We start from the raw sequence: 6,831 nt of genomic DNA, 5'->3' as shown, positions 1-6,831 counted from the left end.
TCATGACAGTATAAAAATAACAGAAAATCATAAAAAGCATGCTACGTGTCCTTTAATATCCTGTCATTTTCAAAGGAAAAGCACACTGACAGGCTTGACATATTCAAAAGAGGAGACAGGTGAACTTCTCCTGCACAGAATTCAGTTGGGTGCTCTGCTTTAAAAACAGGAAACAGCAGTGTTTGTTTTTTCCAAAACAAAGTCAGAAAAATGATGACACTCCAGAGGTCAAAAAACAGCAAAAGAATCATCGATCTTTTGGGTTAATTTATTTATAGGCTGACAAATCTGCTGATGCGCTTGTACAGTATGACAACTTTGAGCTTGCTATTTAATTCTTTTTTAAATTTCTCTTTATATCTTTTCTCCTTTTCTTTTTTATACATATTTGTTTAATTTATTTATACATATTTATTTATTCATTCTTTCTTCAATTCATTCTTTCATTTTTTTCTTTTCCCCCTCTTTTTTTGTATAATTGGAGGCTCTCCTTGCAAGTGCACAAGGTGCAATAGCTTTCTGTTGTAATGATGTGTCCTTTAAAAACAGAGTTCAATGCTGTCATACATACTCTGTTAAAGGCCTCATGCCAAAACATGCCACCAGATCTGCCAGCCTATAAACTGTAAATAATTTAACCCAAAATATCAACACATGAGGTGATTCTTCTGCTTTATTTTATTTATTGTTTTTTACCTCTGCCTTTTTTTTCCTGACATTCCAGTACAAACAGGTTCTACATATTTTGTGTGGGGGGATGAAAAATGCAACTAGACTCCCCATTTTTGCTTTTTAAAGATTATGCCTCTATGTTTTCATCATCAACATTATCAGTGTACCAATATATTCATTGTATTCAAAGCATGTCACATTCAATTTGTCATCTCATGCTGTTCTACGTGCACGTGAATTGAATGTGAGTAAAAAATATGGAAATCCACCCAGGCAGTTCTCACTTCATTTTTGTGGTCCAGTATAGATTTGGACATCACAATAGGGCCACAGGGCACAACCCATCCACCATGTCATTATTCTTTTATTCCCAGAGTAGAGACTCCTTTTTGTCATTTCCCCTGGGCTGAGCTGAGTCCATTTGAAGAACCCATGGGCCTCCAGACCTGAGTACCCGGAGGGAAAGAGATGAGCAGAATAAAAAAAAAGGAGAAGTAACACAGCAAAACAGGGGGTTAGACAGAGAGAATAGCAGAAAATGTAGGAGGACTAACAATAGATGTGGATCTGAGAGTGGCACAGGTGGAGAACATTTCAGTGTGTGAGTGAGTCTGTGAAAATTAGGAATTGTAGAATTGGTAGAAAATCATTACACACTGTTCTTTAGCTTTGCACCATTGTTGTTGATAAATGCTTTGCAAAACCATGAACAAGGAAACCGACAAGAGAAAAGCTGCAGATGTCTCAGAATCAGATTTAAGCATTTTAAAATACTGTATGTAAAATGCTACAGATATACAACACATTTTAAAAATCATCATAATGTAGAAATGTGTGCTTGCATCTACTTCATTTTGCACATCTGTCAAATAATTCATTCATAAATACACTGTATAAGTTATATAATGTGCACATAATATGCAATATACATTATTTATTATGTATATAATTTTCAAAATGTTCAAGTGCTGTTACTTCTTGTGCTAGTACTCTCTGATTGTCTTATATCACATTCACAGTTGCTGCAATGACCCATTTTCTATACGGAGATCATTAAAGTTTCATGTGAATCCAGCGAAAGGGGAATAAAAACATAACACGGCTTAAGATTTTAACAGTGCATCTTTGGACCCAGAATAAAACATCACAGGATGAATTTTATAAAACAAAGAATAAATAGACAAAAAAACAAGTGAATCACTGGGGATAGAGTGTTGTGTGTTTGTTGGAGGGTATGTGTGGCTAGTGGGGTGTACGACAGAGTATGAATAAGTATGAAAGTATCTATAATCACGTAAAACAAAATTCAAAAACATTATATGTTCAAAATGAGAAATCACATGAGAGGTTATTCATATTTTATTTTCATTTAAACATGTTAGTTTGCTTATTTATATGTTTTTGTGTATGGATTACCAGAAGATGCATGTTTTGTAAAATAGCAGTGTCTTGTAATCCCATGTAGGGTAGGCCCGATGTCTGGCATGACACAGAAATAAAAATACAACTAACTATCAGGGTGAGGCTGTTATTATCAACAAATCCAATTAAAAGATAAAAATCAAAAATGTGTTTGTTGATCACTTAATATTTTATGACTCTCAGCTTGTCTGTGGCACTCAGCCCCGAGCCCATTGGTTCCAAATGAGGGAAGAGGGAAATATTACAGTTTTTTCTTGATTGCTCAGACACTTTCTTGAAATTATGCTCCATTTCCTAAAACTCTAAACACAAGTGCATAATGGCGCACTCATCTTCACAAACTTCACAAACTTGTCAAAAGCAAACTCTCCACTCAAAACCATGTAGTCTCACATCTAAACCAGACTTTGCCTTCAGACATCATACAAAAGCCATCAAATACACAAAAACTACGAAAATAGCCATTACACACGGATGTGATCAATTCAAAACACTACTGTAAAAACCTGTTACTGTAATGAATAATGGCACTTATGGTTTTCCCCCAAGAACAACCTCTTTACATAATGGACACAATATAAAGACACAACACATGTATACATTTTCAAAAATTTTAATTTCTTAATGTATTGTAGTAAAATAAACTGAAATTGAGTGAAAAAGTAAATGTACTGTGAAAACATGCAACTGATTAAGAATACAGTAAAATAATTTTTATGTATTTACCAATATAAACCAATGAAAAAAAACCAATTTGAACATAAAGAAAGAAATCACATTTATTCTGCCTCAGGTCTTTGTGGATCCATTGTTCCAAAACAAGTGAGCTGACCCATGACCCTGTTATCTATCTATCCCGAGGTTCTGATTGGTGTGTGAACAATTTTGACTCTTAATGTTTCCACTCTGAGAATTGTGTGTTAATTGGGTTGCGGCTGTGATGACTTGAGTTAATGATATCGAATACCAGTGCTTTCTAAATGAGCACATGAGTGAAAACAGGGGAATAGTGTTGATAGTTTTGGGGAAATGGGTCTGTTTTTTGGTAGATGGCGTCATGGTTTGGGATTTTTAGTTAATAGGTCCAGTTATAGTGTGTAAGCAATCGATGTGCATCCAACTGAAGTAACAAGAAGAAAAACACATTTTTTAGCGAAGGGGGACTTTAAGGCAGTAGGATGGTATAAGTGGGATTCACTTACATAAACTATAACACCCATGTTCAGTGTTATGAAGGAACATGTTAACAGGGTGCAATGATGTGCCTCATAGACGATGAAGCCCTGTGGCACAGAGGATCATGTTTTGGCCTCACAGACAAAACGTGTTAGTAGTATCAATTAATTGCTGACCATGTTGATGTTTTCATTTGGAAAATTTTTGTCTGTAAAGTTATTGTTTTTTAAAGGATACAAAGAAAAAGAGCAATCTCAAATTTGATGCATTGATGGACAGTATTAATGACCATTGTCCTCTAATTTTAATAATGTGGTGTTATTTAGTCTGCTCTATAGCTAATTAATCTGTTTCATAGCTACAGTTTGTTTCTGTATTTGCAGCAGCCAGTGACATAGCTGACACAAGAATATTAAGTTGAAGTGAATGCGACCAACTATAATATTTTTCCAGCTGACATGTGTGATGGGTTCACTTGGCTAACTTCTGGGTTCCGTAGCCTTTGATTTAATTTATTGTTCTCCATCTCAGTTCAGTGGCTGCTGGCTTTGGAGGGGGCGAAGGTTATAATAAATGCTCAGAGTCTTTGGACCTCAATATCTTTGTCAAAATACAGAGTGACATTCCAGTTGAATAGACTCTGAGTGCTATAAACAGCAAGGCATTGTGTTGTAAAATGGCTTCATGCCCTTATTTCCCTTTTGCCTGCTGTGTACTGAGTGCTCTGACACAACCATGACAGATGCAGCCTGGTAAAGTGTGTCTGGGTCCGACAACTCGGCCTCCACCTGACCACCTTCATAAGCACTCTGCCATGAAGACCTGAACACTGTACCCCTTGTACACACATCATGACAATATAAATATCAAATGATTACATGTACACAAGATCAAACTGTTCATTAAGGAAACTCTCATGAACTAGCTATGAAAAGTGCATGTTAAAGACATCTGAACTGACATGCATATGGTATGATCAGAGGAAGGCACACTGTCTATCCAAGCTTACAAATGTACATTAATAATTCAGCTGCAGTTTTGTTCAGATCCACGCTGTACGGTTCATCTGGCTGCTGCCAACAGACTGATGTCTCGTCTCCTACGCACAACCCTCCTGAGGCGTCTATTTCCAATGCAAGACCAAACTTTGGAGAATCAAATTGACACAGTCGCAAGGATCATCGTAAGTTGAACATTCTATGCTAAAACACTGAAGGAAATCACTCTTATGCTTGGTGCATATTTTTATTTCATATTTGTATTTCACCATTTTTTAGATTTTCACCCAAAGTCATAATTAATGAATCTACGTTTTCAATAGTAGAGAGAATGTCTTTTGTCACTCTTTGGCTGTCTTCTTTGTTGGTTTAGCTCTATTTTGGCTAAATTAATTGACATAGCCTGAGTGAAAGAGAAGAGTGTAGAATAAGATCAGGTTGTTGTCATCTTGTGACACATTTTGGCACAAGCTGTTCTCTGTGTCCTGCAGGTCAATTACAACAAATAGCATCAGTGTTAGTATAAGTTTGTGGTGTTGAGCAAATGTCTACTACCTCCATCAACCTACATTGTCATATCTACTTCCAAATTCCAGTCCAATCCACACTGATGCTGAGCAAGCTGCTGCTTATCTAAAAAAAAATCATACAGACTAGAATCTATTATACTTGAAATGCCCAGAATGCTTGTGTCTTGATTGTATCTGACTGATAAAATTTCAATTATGTGCCTTGAATTGGCAACAATCTTTAGGGAGGGATTCCTTATTAAAATCCTGATACCTGTCAGCTGTTGTAATTTACCTGCTCCGCCTTTCATTCAGAGTGCAGACTTCCATTACACTTTTTTCAATTGAGTTTCCCCAGGGGAGCCAGTGCATCGCTAAATAAATTGCTCTTTTTCCAACAAATAAGTTTTAAGCCTTTGATCCATGGAGAATTAAACTGTGCTTCCTGGAAGTGTGGCCATGGACAACCGCACAGAACCTGAGCATGTGGCCTAAGTCCAGACTCGCCAGCATCCTGTCAACAGAAATGAATGGGCCATTAGCTCAGTGCAACTTCTTCACCTCCCATAAGCTGCCACTACAGCAAAGTCTCTCGCAGCAAATCCCAAATCACCTCAGGTACGTGGGCCTCCAGGCATGCCAAGAAACCCTAAGCCTTTCTCAGCAGAAGGTAGTGCTCAACCTCTAGTCCCAGAAGATGAAGATCACATCAGAGGGAGCATAGTGGGCTGAACAACTGAGAGAAAAAAAGACCTGTATTCACAGAGAGAACAGAAAAAATACTGATAAGAAAAACTGCTTGTTCTATTCTCTGATATTTTTCTACCGTCACATCATAAAACAGGTCAAACAGACATGTCAGTCATCTTTATCAAAATCATTTTCACTAAATCTCATCATTAAATTTTTAGTCAGGTTCTCGGTTTCAATAAAACCACAGCCAAACAATTGAAATAAACAAGACAAGCAGCATGCTGTTTCACATCACATTCAATTATATTACCAGTTCAAACATTTGGAAATATAAACCATGAATAATACTTGAAAACAAATCTGATGCCATTAATAGTATATGTCAACGGCACTAATAACAATCTCAAGACAGATTGTTAACTTTGAAATAAAAAAAGGACACACAAACAAATCAATCCTTCCAGACAGAACTATAATTTTGCGCCATGCACAAGTATTGGTTTATGAGTTTGTTTGATCTATTTGTATTTGTCTTATTTTTGTTATGGTAGAGACAGCTCTGACACTCACCATGGTGTTATTTGGATGTGTTATGGCAAAATTGAAAGGGAAGTGGTCAATATGTGTATGTTTTTAGTTGCGATTTTGAAGCTGTAATAAACTATTTTTGACTGCCAGAGTGGAAGAAAGTAGACCCCAACACAAACTTAATAACAAAGCCTTGATATGCCAATTTATCCGATTCCTATTGCGGACCAGATAAACAAACACATTCTTTACTTACACATCCAACAGGAACACAGCAATATGGGCATCCCACTGGAATCTAGACTACCTGTCAAGTGCAAGACCAATATTCACTCACTCTTTGGATCTGGTTTGGTCCACCAACTTCTCAGAAAAAATATACGGTATGTGTGTCTTGCTGGTTTGGTAGATGTTCAGCTGTCTTCACTAGCCACTTGTTTACTTCAGCTCTCCACCAATTCACGCTGGGCAGGCAGTGCACAGTCAGATGGTGTCCACTTGAAAAGCCGAAAGGGTTGTATAAGAAACAGGATAAGAAGGTCTGTTAAGGGACCAGCATGTAGGATTTAGTGGCATCTAGTGGTGAGGTTGCAGATTGCAACCAAATGAATACACCTCCCCTCGCTCCCCCATTCCAAGCGTGTAGGAGAGCCTACGATGGCTGCAAAACTCGGAAAAAACGCAAAAGGCCCTCTATAGAGCCAGTGTTTGGTTTGTGCGTTCTTTGCTACCGTAGCAACATGGCAGGCTCCATGGAAGGGGACCCATCTACTATGTATATATAAAGGGCTCATTCTAAAAAGCACAATTCTTATTTTCATGGGATTACACAC

General features: G+C 37.3%; 1 long non-coding RNA gene across 1 annotated transcript; it reads right to left on the bottom strand.

Annotated features, from left to right (window-relative positions):
- Window positions 1-2,758: 2,758 nt before the first annotated feature.
- LOC121885927 lies at window positions 2,759-6,611 on the bottom strand. The gene is made up of 3 exons (XR_006092635.1): window positions 6,336-6,611; window positions 5,391-5,530; window positions 2,759-5,291 (listed from the first exon to the last, which is right to left on the bottom strand). It is a non-coding gene; the product is annotated as an uncharacterized LOC121885927 (long non-coding RNA).
- Window positions 6,612-6,831: the final 220 nt, after the last annotated feature.

Source organism: Thunnus maccoyii, chromosome 19 (genome assembly GCF_910596095.1).
Source record: "Thunnus maccoyii chromosome 19, fThuMac1.1, whole genome shotgun sequence".
NCBI lineage: Eukaryota > Metazoa > Chordata > Actinopteri > Scombriformes > Scombridae > Thunnus > Thunnus maccoyii.
Note: the sequence above shows the minus strand (reverse complement) of the source record. Positions and strands in the feature narration are given on the sequence as shown.